Source organism: Eptatretus burgeri, chromosome 2 (genome assembly GCF_056783735.1).
Source record: "Eptatretus burgeri isolate ZD-2024b chromosome 2, Ebu_testis_v1, whole genome shotgun sequence".
Classification (NCBI taxonomy): Eukaryota; Metazoa; Chordata; class Myxini; order Myxiniformes; family Myxinidae; genus Eptatretus; species Eptatretus burgeri.
In genome coordinates, this window is record NC_140962.1 from 117,305,620 (window position 1) to 117,322,062 (window position 16,443).

Below are 16,443 nucleotides of genomic sequence, written 5' to 3' on the forward strand. Positions count from 1 at the left end.
GTACAATTTCGTTCCTTACATTTAATATCATTCTGAGTGATTGTAGACAATGTTCTCCAACTTAACGATAATTAAACAGAACATTGATTCAAGTGTGAAGGTACCAAGTAATGAGATAATTACTGTGTTGTGCATTCTGTTGTACTCGTTCTTTTCTTTGCCATTTCAAAACTAAATTCTGCACGACTGAAATGTTTTCAAGGAAAAGGGACGTGTTGTGTCCTGTTCGTATATTTACGATGTCAATGCTAATTCCACTTTGGACGCATGAGGGTGTTTCACAATGATATATGGTACTGGGTGAGGAAGAGGAGGAGACAAAGAAGGTGGTGATTTGAATAAAACCTATTGTTGTACACCTGTGGTCCAGACATGATTCTTCTCAAACACAATAATCTGGATTGAAGTGATCGATGATGGTTATGAAACATCTCGCATGTTTTGTGTTTGGGTTATATAAGCAGTATAAATTTGGTGGCTATCTATTTACTATTTAAGCAGATCTGGTGATAATTTTGCACTCCTTACATACCCTTATATGGGCCACATTTACGAAAGACATTTAGTGAACGTCTTGTAACACATGTCTAACCTTTAAACACTGACAAACCATCTTTGTTCATGCACAACTAATTACCCGTTTAAACAGCAATTTACGAAGGGAGATTAACATCCGTTTAACATATATACAAACAGCTAAACAGTCATTTAGTTAGCATGTGTAAGTTACGATTCATTCATTTTAATAATTTCTTTTGTTCAGCGCACCATATAGGATGTTACCAAACCAATTAACCTCAGTTACTTCACATTGGCCTCACCATAGACAAGTTTTAGTTCGTGTGTTCCAATTCCAACGCCGGAAGCATGTCAGCAAAGTAAAGAGGCTCATTTCCCCCTCGGTGATGCTGTTCCCTTCTTGTTCTCATTGCCCCTCGGCGGTAATGTTCCCTCTCTCTCTGTTTTCCACTCTTATGGTATCAAGCTGTTCTTGGCTCATTCCCACTCGGTGTTGCTGTTCCCCGTTTTCCGCTCTCATGGCATCAACCTATTCATGGCTCATTTCCCCTCGGTGGTACTGTTCCCTCTCTCTCTTTTCCACTCATGTGATATCAAGCTGTTCTTGGCTCATTCCCGCTTGGTGGTGCTGTTCCCTCTGTTTTATGCTCTCATGGCATCAACCTATTCTTGGCTCATTTCCCCTCGGTTGTGCTGACCCCTCTCTCTGTTTTCTGCACTCATGGTATTAAACTGTTCTTGGCTCATTCCCACTTGGCGCTGCTGATACCATTATCTGTCTTCAGTTTTTCTTGCCTCTTGTTGTGTATCCCTGAGGTGCACATGGTGCCGCTGCAAATGCTCTCAAGTCGTTGCTTGGACAGCCTCACTTTCATATTCTGACCTGACAAGCCACCCATGCTGATGATCTGTCCTGGCAGGTCCGAGTCCACTTTGTTGCAGCTGAGTGTCACGCGCTGCTCTCATTTTGCGGGTAATTCCACTGAAAAGAAAAATATGGTGGTAAATTGGTGGTCCAACAACAATAAAAGCAGTGATTTGAAATTGCGGATACCACCATCTCTGCTCCTCAAAGGACAAAGCCTTTGGTGAACATTGACAGCACAAGCTTGACCACCCAAAAAAAAGTCTCAACTTGAGAGCCTCCTGATGGAATTCTCCAATATCTTCAGCACACATTCACATGACTTTGGTTTGACAGATCTAACTGAACAGAACATCAGGACAGGTGATGTCACACCAATCAAATTGCATGCATATCGTACATCACCTGCAAAACAAGTCATCATGCAGGGTAAAATCGACAAACTATGTCAACAGGGCATTATAGAAGAGTCTTACAGCCAATGGGCTTCTGCAGATCCCGTTAATAAGAAGGACGGATTGTATCGCTTCTGTGTGAATTACAGGAAACTCAATGCTGTTACCGTCAAGGGCTCTCATCCACTTCCATCTGTTGATGACACCCTGGACAGTCTCTTTGGTGCACAAATCTTCAGCACCATTGATCTTACTTCTGGGTATTGGCAAATTCCCCTCAATCCAGCAGACAAGGAGAAAACCACCTTCTCAACAGGATTGGGATTGTACCAGTTTTGCGTGATGCCAATGGGAATTTGTAATGCACCACCAAAGCTTTCAGCGCCTAATAGAGTTAGTCTTGCATGCCCTTCACTGGAACATCTGTCAAATCTATTTTGGTGATGTTATTGTGCACAGCGTGGGTGTCAAGCAACACCTGGCATATCTCAGAGAAGTCTTTGCCTCATGGAAAGCAAACCCAACTGAGGGTAATCTCAGTACCTTCCATAAACATCAGAGCAAGTGTGTATCGACCCTCCGAAGAGCCAGAAAACAACATCTTTCTAAGCTCAAGTCTGAACGCTCAAACATCTCTCCCTCCTCCAAATCCTGCTGGCATCTAATCGAATCTGTTTCTGGTGTATATTCCCTCTCCATCCCCTCCCTTCCCTCAAATGGCTGCACTGCTGATTCCACACGTGAAAAGGCTGAATGCCTAAACTCTGTGTTTGCATCAAAATCTTGTGGCCCAAACCCATCGCTTTCTGTACCCACCTTACCCAGTCACACACAACTGTCCCTGGACTCTGTGTCCTTTTCCTCTGACAATTTGGAGAGCTTGCTGTCAAACCTCGACTCAGATTCTGCAACCGGTCCAGATGGCATCAGCCCACGTGTCCTAAAAACCTGCTCCTCTGCTCTTGCTCACCCTCTCTCTGCTCTATTCACCCTCTCATTTGCTCAACGTCATCTGACATCGACTTGTAAATCAGCAAACATTACTGCCCCCCATTCACTTTCTCAACAATCCTTTGGAAGAAGTCCTTTCTTTCAAGCTTCTGGATCTCACTATCTCCCATGATCTTTCCTGGGAAAGCCACATTTCCAAAGTGTCCTCCAAAGCCAGTCGCCGACTGGCAATCATCCATTGTGCAAAGTCCTTCCTCGGACAACCTGAGCTCCTGACCACATATAAAGCTTTTGTCCGCAGTCTGATGGAGTACTACTGTCCCCTCTGGGTTGGTGCTCCTGCCTATCACCTTTATCAGCTTCATGCTGTGGAAACCAAGGCATTTCGGATCATTGGCATCTCCCGTGATAAGGCTGAGTCTTTGGGCCTCTCACTCTCTCACCGCAGGCGGTGGGTGGTCTTTCTGTGTTCTACCGTCTCCTCTCCGGTCTCACCCCCTGTGCTCTCTCTGCGATTTGTCCCCTCCATATTTCCACAGGGTGCTAAAGGTATGCCAACAACCACTTTCTTGTAAAACTACCAAAATCACGAATTACTGCTTACCTTCACTCTTTCATCCCTCTTTTTCCCCACCTTTAGAATAAACTCTTTCGCTCTGTCTAATCCCATTCTTCCCTCCAGGCCTTCAAAACGGCTGTTCACCACCACCTCTTATCATCCCCCATCCAAATCCTCGATCTTTTCGACCCCCGTTAATCCACCCCAAACCCACCTCCTTCAAATTCGCTGCTTTCCTTCATGAAAGTCCCTGTATGTCCATTTTGTGTTCCCCATCTTCCACGTCTCATCCCTCTCCCTTCCATAGATCTCCTAATGTGGCTGTTCCCCACTGTTTTGTCTGTCCCACTCATACCCCTCTTGTCTTATGCCCCCCTTGATGTGCGTTGTCTGTTAGCTCTCATATGAGCCTCGACACGGTATACAAAAAAAAAAGTCTTTCACAGATTTCGCTCAGCAAGATTAAAGCACAAACCTTCCAAATGTCACCTGGCTCAATCCACTGTCACCTTCTTGGGACATTTGACTCCAGTGATGGTATGCAGCCTGACCCATCAAACACTGAAAACATACAGACATGGCCAACACCACAATCCCCCACACAGGTCAGAGCTTTCTTTGGTCTGTGTTCGTATTACAGACATTTCATCAAGGACTTCGCTCGCCTCTCTGAGCCACTTCACCCTAACCATAACCCTAACCGAGGACTGGAAAGGAAGGGTTGTGTTATGGATTAATCTTCTAACTCAAATCTGAATGAATATATTTTTTAATATTTGTCACTAATTTATCTGTAACTAAGTTAGAGGAACATACAAGTAGGCTTATGCAAATAAAATAATTATCTTATAACAGTTATACAGAAGCACAACAACCTTCCGGGTCCACGAGACCCCTGCACTGCATCTAAGGGTCAAAAGTAAATCGTGACCTTGTACAAATTTCAATCACAATTATTTCTAGCAGAGTACCCGCCCATATGGCAAATCTTGTTCCAAGCATGCAACACATTCTTCTGATGCATACATTATTTGGGCAGTGTATAGGCAATTGACAGCTCTGTGTAGGCAAAATAAAAACCAACAACAAATAACTCATGAAGGTATGTGCATGAAGCAAAAACATACCTATTGCTTAAACTTCAAAACACCTCGCTGCACTGGAAAACGTGGGAACAGGAATACTGTACTGCAAATGGTGGAGACTTGTGATACCCTCCATCAAATGGAGGCAGCACTGCACGATACACATTAACATAGAGAATTTGAGACTTGAGAAGAGGGGAGGTGGGGGTGTTGGGGTTATGGACCTGGTCACATTTTTCATGATGCAGAATTTCCAAGGGTCCCAGATGGTGCCTTTGAGTTTGTTGGATCTTTTGGGTCCTCCAGGTATTTTGGGATTTCAAGGTGTTTTAGGTCCTCAGGGTTTTTGGATCCCATGGGTCTTTTGGGTGTTCAGGGCCTTTTGTGTCCTCTCATTATTTTGGGTCCCCTGGGTCTTTTTGGGTCCTTAGGTCATTTGGATCCCCTGGGTCTTTTGGGCCTGTGAGGTCTTTTGGGTCCTCTGGGTCATTTGGGTGTTTGGGGTCCTTGGAGTCTGTGTCCTCTGGGTATTTTGGGTCCTTGGGGTCTTTTTTGGGTCCTCTGGGTCCTTTGGGTCTTCAAGATCCTCAGGGTCTTTTAGGTACTTGGGGTCTTTTGGGTGCTTCGGTTCCTCAGAGTCTTTAGGGTCTTTTGGATCATCAGGGTATTTTGTGTCTTTTGGGTTTTCGGGGTCTTTTCAGTCTTTTGGCTCTTTGGGGCATTTTCTGTCTTTTGAGTCTTCTGGGTCTTTTGGGTATTTGGGGGCATTTTTGGGCATTTGGGGTCTTTTGGGTATTTAAGGGTCTTTGGGGTCTTTTAGCTCATCAGGGTGTTTTGGGTCTTCATGGTCTTTTGGGTCTTCGGGGTCTTTGGGATCTTTTCAGTTGTTGGGATCTTTTGGGTCTTTGGGGTATTTGGGATCTTTTCAGTTGTTGGGGTCTTTTGGGTCTTTGGGGTATTTGGGGTCTTTTGGGTCTTTAGAGGTATTTTGGGTCATTAAGGGTCTTCAAGGTATTTTGGGTCTTCAGGATCTTTGAGGTGTTTGGGGTCTTCAGGCTCTTTTGGGTCTTTGAAGTCTTTTAGGTCTTTTGGGTCTTCGAGGTCTTTTAGGAATTTTTGGTCGAAAGACCAAATGTCAAAAATGCTGTCGAAAGAGCCCGAAAATGGAGGACATCTAAGCTGCATCATTTTTCATAATTAAAGCAAATTTATCTGCATTTTGTAAATTCTCTTTTGGTATAAAAATAATCATCTATCTATAATTCCAGCAATCTGTGTGTGTGTGTGTGTGTGTGTGTGTGTGTGTGTGTGTGTGTGTGTGTGTGTGTGTGTGTGTGTGACCGCTGTTTCTCGACAACCACAGGTCCGATCTAATTAAAACTTGCCAGCTATATTGCTGGGGACCTGAGGATGTGCCTTTTCAAGGTTTGATATTAATCGGACAAGTGTTTCCCAAGTTATGGCCATTTATTTACCAACCAATGGCAGGACACGTTGCTGCGTAGGCGTGGCCGATGCGCCATTTAGTTACCAATCACAGGACACGTTGCTGTGTAGGCCGGTGCGCGGCCGGCCGACGATGACGTCACGTGCTGTTCCGGTTATGATGGGGATCGGTGCCTTAGTTACCGTGGCCGAGGAGTGGCAATGGTAAATGGCAGCGATTGTCATGGCAAGCAAAGACAGGGAGGTAAACTTGATTTTAATTTGGATTTTAATTAACTCTGTGTGTGGAAGTATCACAGCAGTTGTTACTTCAATGCAAGCGATGATTCGTGTAATGATGTGAACATTCCGTATGGGCACGCACTACTTTTGGATCATGATGACTTACTGTATTCTAATAATTTCTCGATTTCTTCTGCGCATTTATAGATAAACACAATGCCCCAATCCAGTCGTCATTTACGAGAGCGAAGGAACGGCCTGTGTGGTTGTTTCTGGCTCGCGGTTTGAAAGTTATTATTTTATTTTTTTTTGGTTTGCACGTATGGCCATGCACGTATGGGTACACACGTACGGCCACGCACATACGGGCACGCGAGAGTGAAGGAACGGCCTGTGTAGTTGTTTCTGGTTCGCGGTTTGAAAGTTATTATTTTTTTTTTTTTTGGTTTGCACGTATGGCCATGCATGTATGGGCACACACGTACGGCCACGCACATACGGGCACGCGAGAGTGAAGGAACGGCCTGTGTGGTTGTTTCTGGCTCGTGGTTTGAAAGTTTTTTTTAATTTCAACTTTTTTGCACGTACGGGCACGAACGTACGGGCACGTACTAGTAAATTATTTTAAAAAACAGAAATGTTTTTTAATTTCTAAATCCCTCAGTGACTTTTGGGATACCCTGGATATACATACATACACTTGCTCCATTATGTATGGATAAGATTCATCACCTCATTGAAATAGTGGCATATTTAGCTCTTCATTCCATCGTGGTCGTTTCTCTTTCCATGTAATTTTTACCATCACCAGATTAGATGGCATTGCATTTGGGTCCATCTGTCTGTCTGTTTGTCTGTCTGTTTGTTTGTTTGTCTGCACAGAACGTGAATGCGTTTCTCTGTAACTGCTTGTCGGATTGACATGAAATTTTCATCATAGGAGCGACGACTCATGTAGAATGTTTTAGTGATAATTATGACGTCATAGGTCACATAGTGTGGCAGCCATGTTTGGAAAAGGAAAAATTTGAACCTTTTTATCTCTGAAACTGAACCAAGGAAAAAAATAGAAACTTGGCACCTGGCAAGTAGCCCTCATGTGATTGTTTTTATAATGTCATTTGCCTCCTTTTATACATGATGTCTCATTATATGTTTTTTTTTTGTGGAAATCCTTTTTTCTGAAGTATTCCCCAGTCTTCTCAAGCAGTTGTGCTAAGTTAGGGTGGGAATTTGGAATTTGTTCCAGGATTCTGTCGATATCTCACCAACTATTCGTGAAAGACACAGTGGGATCTTCAATGTCCACTGATGCTCGTATATGAGGGACACAGCTTGAAGTCCATATCAGATGACAAGAAAACAAATATAGGCTCATTTTTCCATTGCTGCCCCTCATTTAAAAGAAGTAATTCATGAATACCAGGGTTATACAGTGCATCATCTGGACTTTGTTTACCGTTGCCAGATGACAAAGTGTTTGATGTTGTGCATGCCAAAATTTCTTCTTTGTTTCGTTTTGAAAAAAAATAAAAAAGCTCACAATCGGGTTTCAGGTCCCTCCATGGCAAGGTGCACAACTTTGTGCAACATTTTTGTGGGGCTCAAGTGATGCGAAAAGTTTCTCAGCAAACAGATGAGACTCCTTCTGCGGAACTGATCCATGGTCCATGAAGAGGTCCTGGGGCCACCTGCGGCTTCATACCCAGACAACGTAGTGCTTCGTGTTAAGGGGTTGGTTGAACATGCAGTCCTGGAAGTCAAAATTGCAACATATTCAACTTAGGATGGGGAGAAGGCTGATTTGGAACCCTATTATGAATCAGGGTGACATTGGCAACATTCAAAAATGAAGGTGACCATCTGAGAAAGATCTGGAGAAGAATAAGAAAAGAGAAGAGGAGAGGGTCAAAGCACAATGTAGGCATGAAGATTACAGTGTCAATACCATCAGGTCCAGTTTATCACGATGTGTCAAGATTACTAAGGAACTTCTCAACCTTTGTCAGAGAGAAACCCACATGCTGCAGGGAGCAAAATGTGATGGGGAGAGGATGGGTAAAGGAAGGTGAGGGTTTTGGAGTCTGGCCTCTTCAAGAAAGATAGATTTAATGCACTTAGCATTTTGAAAAGCAGTGTCTAAACATGACTCCATCCTTTATGAGGGAAAGTACTGAAGAGGAATGCGTACCATTGGCAAGTGACCAGATACCACCATGATTTGGAGGATGGTGACTTGGGAGGGATGACTGCAGGTGCGCTTGATGTTGGGTTCTGGCTCATTGATGCAGGTGAGGGATAGACGGAGGAAATGTAGGTTCCCAAAGTTGGGTTTGCTTTCCAGGTGCAGAATGCAAACGGATTTTTTACAATTGCCTCACCAGCCATCAGTGCGCCATGTCGGGATGTTGAAAAGGACAGATGGAGGCGGCATGAAGAGATGAACCAGTGAAAGAGAGAAAGCAGTGTGTTGATGAAGGAATTCCAGAAATTTTTAACGTCAGTAGCCAAGGGATAATTGACTAATCTGTGAAAGATGGCAATTTTTAGACCAGAGCAATATAATCTGCCAAGCTGAACTGCCATATACTGTAAGTCAGCATCTTCGTGACTCTCTGAAGACCATCAAGGAGACAGTCGCTTCAACAAGGAATATATGAGAAAAGTTAAGAGGTCCAGTGGAAGAATAGCACATATTTGAGGGGAAGTTTGACAAAAGATCGAAAAGAGAATGACTGTCATTTGGAAAGATGTGAGCAGGAAAAGAGTCCTTACTTGCAATACTATGGATTATAGTTTGAGGACTGACTGGCATGGTGACACTTTAATTCCTCACAAACGAGAGAGTGAACCAGGGTGGGATGTCAGCAGAGAATCCATGTTTGAGAACAAAAAATAAATAAATAAATAAATCAGCGTCACACGTGGGGTATTCCCAAAAGTTTTCCGAACAAGATATTCAATTAAATCCGGAAATCCGTTTCCTGGAAATTATTATGAAAGTGAGTGGCAGGAATTTGGAAATGATTGTTCGGAATGGTCAATAGCCAGTTGTTAAAAGAGAAGCAAGATGTGTTGAGACTGCAATGAATCCAAGGAGAAGAAAATTAATGTGACGAGAGTAGTTTTCAAGGTGAAAGTGACACAAAGTGAAGGAATCAGATGTCAAACAGATTGGGTGATGGAGGGCCGCAAGGATCAATGCCACGAAGATTTGTGGGGTGTCTTCAGCCATGCCGAGACAAGATGTTACAGGTGTTAGCCTGCCTGGGAATCGAGACGCTTTTGATGTATCGTTACTCAATATTTGTGGTTGAAAAGGGTGGGTACGTTCGTGATATAGAGAGAAAGCATTTAGCTTTGGAGGATGACGCATCCTTTTAATTTGACATTGGATGATTAATGTTCGGAGTATTTGTGACGTACCTTGGTGCATGGCTATATTTTCTACATTCCAGGAATTAGACATGGATAATATATATATATATATATATATATATATATATATATATATATATATATATATATATATATATATATATATATATATGGCACTTTCAACAAAAAGTAATAAAACTATATCGACCGCTAATTTTGAGCAAAAAAGCGAGAGAAACACGGTCTGAGGCAACGTTCCAGCACAATAGACCTGAGGAAGCCGGTTGCGAAGCCGGTGAAACTCATGAGGTTGAGTCAGGAAAAGAATCTTGGAGAAGGAACGGCCATGATTCAGCACAAAGAGGGTTTTGCTAGGAAGGGCACCAGAATACCTCTGGAATTGTTCATCTGTGTCAGTTTGTTTTTTGAGTGACCTATTTAGTACTTTCCTTTTGAAGGTGCTTTAGGTCAATTAACAGTTTTGATGCTGGTTATTCGTATTCATTATTTATTAATTTTTAAAAAGGGTTCACTTCGGTTCTGTTTCAAAACAGAAAAGCCTCGTTTGCACCATGGCTTTATGGCCAATGGGGGTAAGCAGAGTAAATGGGAATGATAATGAATGTGTGATTATCAATCACCATACGTGACCACTAATAAATGAAATGTCACATTTTTGTTGCGTCACATATCGTCACTTACTCCCGTCCAGCTGACAAAATAAAATGGCTGAACTGGATATACTTTGACTTGCGTCGATGGTGACCTCCCTTCTTCATATTCATCTCAACAACTGGACGCTGTTGCAAAATAAATGAAGATTATGATGAAAACTCCATAAAATATGAGGGGGACCACCTGCGTTTGACTTCTCAAAGAAAGGTATACAAAACCATCCGGTGTGGCTTCCCTCTACCATCCCGCACATCCCCCCTCTACCATCCCACATGTTTTCATTCCACTTTCATGCACGAATTACCTCCACCATTCCATGCATCTTCCTTTGAGCATCTAATGAAACCTTCCACCAATATCCCACATGCCTTCTGTTCAAAAACTGGCATTGCACTTCAAACGAGAACAGCACTCAGTCGAGCACATATCACCACCAGGCTGCGCAGTTTACATTTTGTATCTCACTGAAAAGCCGGACCTACATCTGGACCTTAACCAAAATCGAATCGACTTGGTATTGACACATATCCATCAAATTCACCAAGTTTCGTCCGAATCCATCTTCAACATTTTGAAATATCGTGCTATGTGTCGTTTTTGGCCCTTTGTCTCAACAGTGAAGGATCACTTAAAAATTATGGTACCCGGATTTAGATCCTCACCAAAATCTAATCAGTTCGTCATTGTCACAATCCCAATCTGTCCACCAAGTTTCGTCCGAATTCATTCAAACATTTCCAGACAAACAGACAGACAGAAGTGAAAACATAACCACTGTCCATCCACCTTTGGTGGCAGAGGTAAACAGAGGTAAATACATAACCTCCATCCATCTTCAGTGGTGGAGGTAATGGACACTTAACACACTCACACAATTATAATGACCTATGGTAATGGGACAGGAGCCTAGATTTGTCCTTCATGATGCATTTGTGAAAATAACTCAAATGCCCACTATTTATTGCACTACCAAAACTAATCCAAATCTTCCTTCTTATCCACAACGCCTAAACCCACAATAAGTGAAATATTTTCAAAACTAACAATTTTTTTTGCTCATCGCGTCCAGCAATACGCAGAGCCACAAAATCTCCGTCTTCTCTCCAGGTCGTGTTAATTTTGAGACCGGCAAGTCTCTATGCAACACGTTTCGCTATGGCCCTTCAGTCGGCAGCTTTTATATTTCACATTGATTTGCTATAATCTCACACTTTTGTTACGTTTGTTGAATGGAATATCAGAAGTATAAAACTATCATCCATGCAAGTGTACACTGGGATATCTTTACAATGTCTTGAAGAGTATTGTGTGAATACATCATCACGAGGCTTCCTCTCGGTCACATAAGGGATTTCTGCATTGCTTCCATTCCCAAGATTTTTTTTTGTGTCAAAAATATATTTTAAAATAATGATGGCATATTAATTTGAAAGAATGTATTATCAAGATCCTTATTTGGAGTTGAGAGTTATTTGGTTTGGTTGGATCGTCTGTGGTCTATTGCCATGCAGGATGGTGAATGAGGCTTACGGATCCCAGTGCACAATCAGGTCTCCCTTTGTATGGACTGTTGTGAATTCGAGACAGCAAAACATTCCTGGGGGAATGTATTAATGAGAAATAGTTTTGGCTAGAAAGCTGATATTATATGAGTATTATCAGGGTTAAGTGTTGTGGTAAGAATAAAATTGATTGGAGAATTGTGGATTGTCCTGGGGAAGGCAAGTTGTTTTGTCGTGACTTTTTACTTGCCTTGTTTTGGAAGATGTGCTTATATTCAAGAGCACGCGAAGCGAAAAGCTGGGTTAAGCAATTGGTTCACTTCTGCCTGTCTGTCTGTCCTGTCTACAAATGTCAGTTTATGATCGATGAACAACATAATGTTATATTTTGAACATGAATCGGAAAATGAACCTGTCGTTCAACAATACTTTAGCTCTGAATTAATCCTGATCGCACATATGCAGAGATGGAGTGAGAATTTTTTTTTACTCTGTCTACCTGTCTGGCAATCAAACAAAATTGAAAAATATTCCAAACAGGAAACTTACTGTTTTTAAGGATGTTATAAATGACACAACCAACAGGCACGAAGTCAGAAGTGTTTCCTCCATGATGCTTTGTGGAAGTCCAGTAAAAGTTCTCATGTAACGTGTTATATAAGATGGTGTAAAAAAAAGCTGTATCAATGGCAGTAAACTTCTAAAAAAAACATTTCTACAACTTTTAAAATCTTCATTTTATTTCAATTGTATTATTTATTTAAACACTGTGGAACACAAATCGCCTTTTTGGAACTTTCAAAACCTTCCTTATTAAGCAGTGCTTGGCCAAAATATTACAGCATTTTACATCATCTCGACCAATCAAATAAAGTCACTTCACCGGTATCGCATCTCTTCAAGTCATGCTTGGGTGGGTTCTCCCTTTGAAATGACGACACTCTCGGAGGCTCGTTGTTCATCACATCTCCAGCCTCAGTGGGATTGACTCGGATGCCTAAGAATCATTTTTTGTGGGGCTTAGACTGCTTTTGCAACAATTGTGAGTTCATGTCATGCCAGTCATTGTGCTGATGACTTACCACTGCCTGCCAGTGATATCCTGTGGCAAGGCTGATGCCATATACCCAAGTATGCTTGCAAGTTTCATACTATCACCATGCAACAAAACTTTTAATGTTTACTTCTGCTCCTGCTTTGTCCTTTTCTTTATAACTACTTTCGTCCAAAATTAGTCTGTCCTGTTCACTATATTCAGAAAATATTAATTTAATTCCCTGCACTGTCAAGTCGACCATCCACTGCTTTATTGGAAGTTTGAGTTGCAACTGCCTCTACTGCTTATTGCACTGCTAAGTCGATCATCGCGTGCTCAATAAAACGTCTCAATGTGCTCACATACACATATGACTGCTGCCCTGGTTTCACAATTCTGAAGCTGATGCATTTTGGTGAACTGTTTCTTTTGTATATTGTCTTCGTTAAGGATGGGTTTGAGACAATATTGGCAATTTGGTTAAAATATGTAAATTATTAAAAAATAAAAAAATAAAAAGTTTGTTTTCCATCAACACTGTACATGAGTTCTGCGTTCCAAGTACTTGGTTAAATGTCATGTTTACTCCAAATACTTTGAATCCAGGCCCCAACTGGCTCTGGTACTTGGGCTGTGATTACCGTCCTTTGGTCGTGGTAATGCGAATCCCATCTGTGGACGGTCATGACACCCGGGCATGCAACATTATCGTGTATTTTGGCCTGCGGGTCAGGATGTGTTTCTTGTAAAACCATGTAAAAGTAGGCCTATATTTGTTTAGTTTCATCTTCACATCTTGTTTTGTTTTTGATGGCGGATTAAAACATTTTTTTTTTCTCAGTTGCAAAAGAGTAAAGCGAGGGTTCAACTATTGATTTTGTCCGAAGAGCCAAAGTATGTGAGTTTAGCTTTGACAAGCTGTTTATGGCTTTGTGTAACTGTGTGCTTTGGACTTGGACCAAAGTGAATGTGTTCAGCGTAACAGGTTCTTTTTTTAAACTTTTTTTTTTAAACATAAAGGCATATATCAATTGAAAAGCTAAACTTGCACATTTTCCTGCGACAGTCTTCATCTTTAGGAATTTATGGAATTATCTCTTTAGCCTCTGGTTGTGTTTTCTCCATAAAAATTATTCCATGTGGTTTGCAGCACAAACAATGCACTGGCTGTATTGTCCTCTGCTCAATTCAAAAGAGCATTTCTTGGAAATTACAAACACTCAATGTTTGTATGGCATGTGCGTGCACAATTACACAATCGTACGGCCGAGTCACAGCCATAAAGTCGAAACATTGTGCTCGTGCTTGTGGTTCGGTACGCAGACGTACCACAATAATTCCGCTTTGTAAAAGATACTGTGGAGTCTTCATCATTCACAAGAAAGTCCAAGGGAATGGAATACTGACAATTTGTTCTGCCAACGAAGCTAATAAAGCAGAAACAGCACTACCCCGACGTTGTGAAAATTCACGTGAGCACACCTGTCCTTTTTGGTGGTAGTTTCTGTTTGTGCCCCATAGAGTTCTCCTTTTAAGGAAGGCACATTTCAGGATGCAATAACCGAGTGGCATTCCAGCAAGACGACAGTTTTGAGTCAGGTTAGACTTTGACAGCAATTAAACCAAGATGCCACAGAGGAGGGGTCAAACACACCAATGACACTTCAAATGTTTTTGAGCACTACTCAATGCATGATATCACATATAATTGGGAAAGGTATCCATCTCTTATCATATTTCTTCTTTTAGGCAATTATCCTTGGAATGTAGAATTCCTTTTTGTTTGAGAACACATTTAGTCCAGCAGATGGTAACACAATAAATTGTGCATATTATATTAAAGCATGAAATTTGGCAACAAATGACTGTTGCACTATACTGATCTTTATCAGACATGGAACCACTTTCAAAACACCCAACGATGTAAATTAATGGGGGTTAAAGGCACCGCACTTCAACTTGTTAGTTACCATGTTATTGGTGATATGATTGAGGCACCAAATAGTTACTGATCATTACATGTAAGTATTTTGCATAATGAGCCATATAAGAATGATAATGGTCATTTCTGCAAGCATATGGAGGGCTAAGGAATTATTATTTATGAGAGAAGGGCAGAGACCTTGGAGGTGGGGTGGGGACTGAAATAAGACCATATATTGGGAAAGCATGCTTGACAAATGACTTGAGATAAATTCAGATTTTGTGGAATTTTTGTTTTTTAATCATAAAATGAGGATGTCTGTAATGGCACCATTTTATACAAAAAAAAAAAACCCACCGACTTTATAATGGGGCTGCTGGCAACTCATCCTATGATGTAGGGTTCAGGACCATTAAATGATGACATGCAATGATGTCACAATGGAATGAATGTCTCGAAAGGTCAATAATGTGTGTAAGCGCCATTAGAACGATTGACTGCTGCACCCCTTCTTCTCATCCCCTGAATAATCTGCCATTGACAATCCAAAGGAAGTTGTTTGCCATTCGTGGTGCAAAGCGGCCTCTATCTGGGAAAAGCAGACAAGACGATCTGTCATCATGGATGACAATGAATCCAATAATTATTGGTTGTAAAGGCTGTGCTCGGTTTCCATCAAACCTGAGTTGCACAATTATTCGCACACAGGAGAAATCCACTCTCAACAGACCAATGGATCTTCTTCCATGATGCGAGATTCTAGTGATTACATGCCTGACACCATGCCAGGTGGACTGTTTTGTGTTACGAGTAGGCCTGCAAATTTCCATTGGTCTTCATGGCCTTGGAGCATACCTGGCTGCCATACTGTTTGAGCATTAGCTTACTTTTCACCAAGCCCGGATGTGCTTGTGCCAGGGCTGGGGTGGGGTTGGGGGGGGTTATATATTCGTTATTATTATTGCCAAATTAAGCTGTGGCAGTGCAGTTTTACTGCTATATCGAGTCAATTATAGCACAACAGTCCATATCCCCTGAAATCGCACCAGTCAATTTTCCCTTTATCCCGCCCGACATGAAGTGGAATGGGAGAGTCCACAAGCGGAACTGGTTAACGGCCCGTGTGGGATTCTCATCAGGAAGCATGGAGTGGATCATTGCCAAGCAGTTCTTATAACTCGGGTTTCAGGACATGTGGCAACACAGTGCAAAGTACATGACCAGGCCTAGATCTTGAAGTTTGACAGGCCTTGCTCACGAGACTCGACGGCCAGGGTTTGTTTGTGCATTTCAAACTTAACTAAAAGATGACAGGACCGCACTCTTGTGTTGTGCTGAGGTTGCAAATCCTGTGTATTAGTATTAATTGCTCCTGTTATTAGTATTAATATATGCTTTGTTACAATGTTATCATTCTTTTTGTAATTAGAATGCCTTGCCATGGAAGGAAGTATTAAGCTGCTCTCGATACTTTAACACGGTGTGTGTTTGAAACATGGGAATTCTTCCAGATTCTCTGTAGTTAATTAGCCTAATCAACTGAGGAGGTCATGACAATCATTTACACACACAAACCTCGTGCATTTTTAGTAACAAGATGGGGTTGGAAAATGTGGCATCTTATCAGTCTGCTGGCTTCGTAACCTGCATCCCATAGCCGGGTCCAGACAATTCTCATGGATGACCTCCAAGGAAGAAATCCATTCAAGTTGCAACATTGTGCTCATGGCAAAAGGAATACATCTGACAAGTTTTATCAGAGCTGCATTTTTTTCTGTTCGAGGTTACAGTAGGTCCTCCACATTGAGACCAGTCATTGGCTTGTTTATGGTTTGTCATTGATTTGTTGATGTTTGCGGACCAATCGGATAACAGTCTGATGGAAG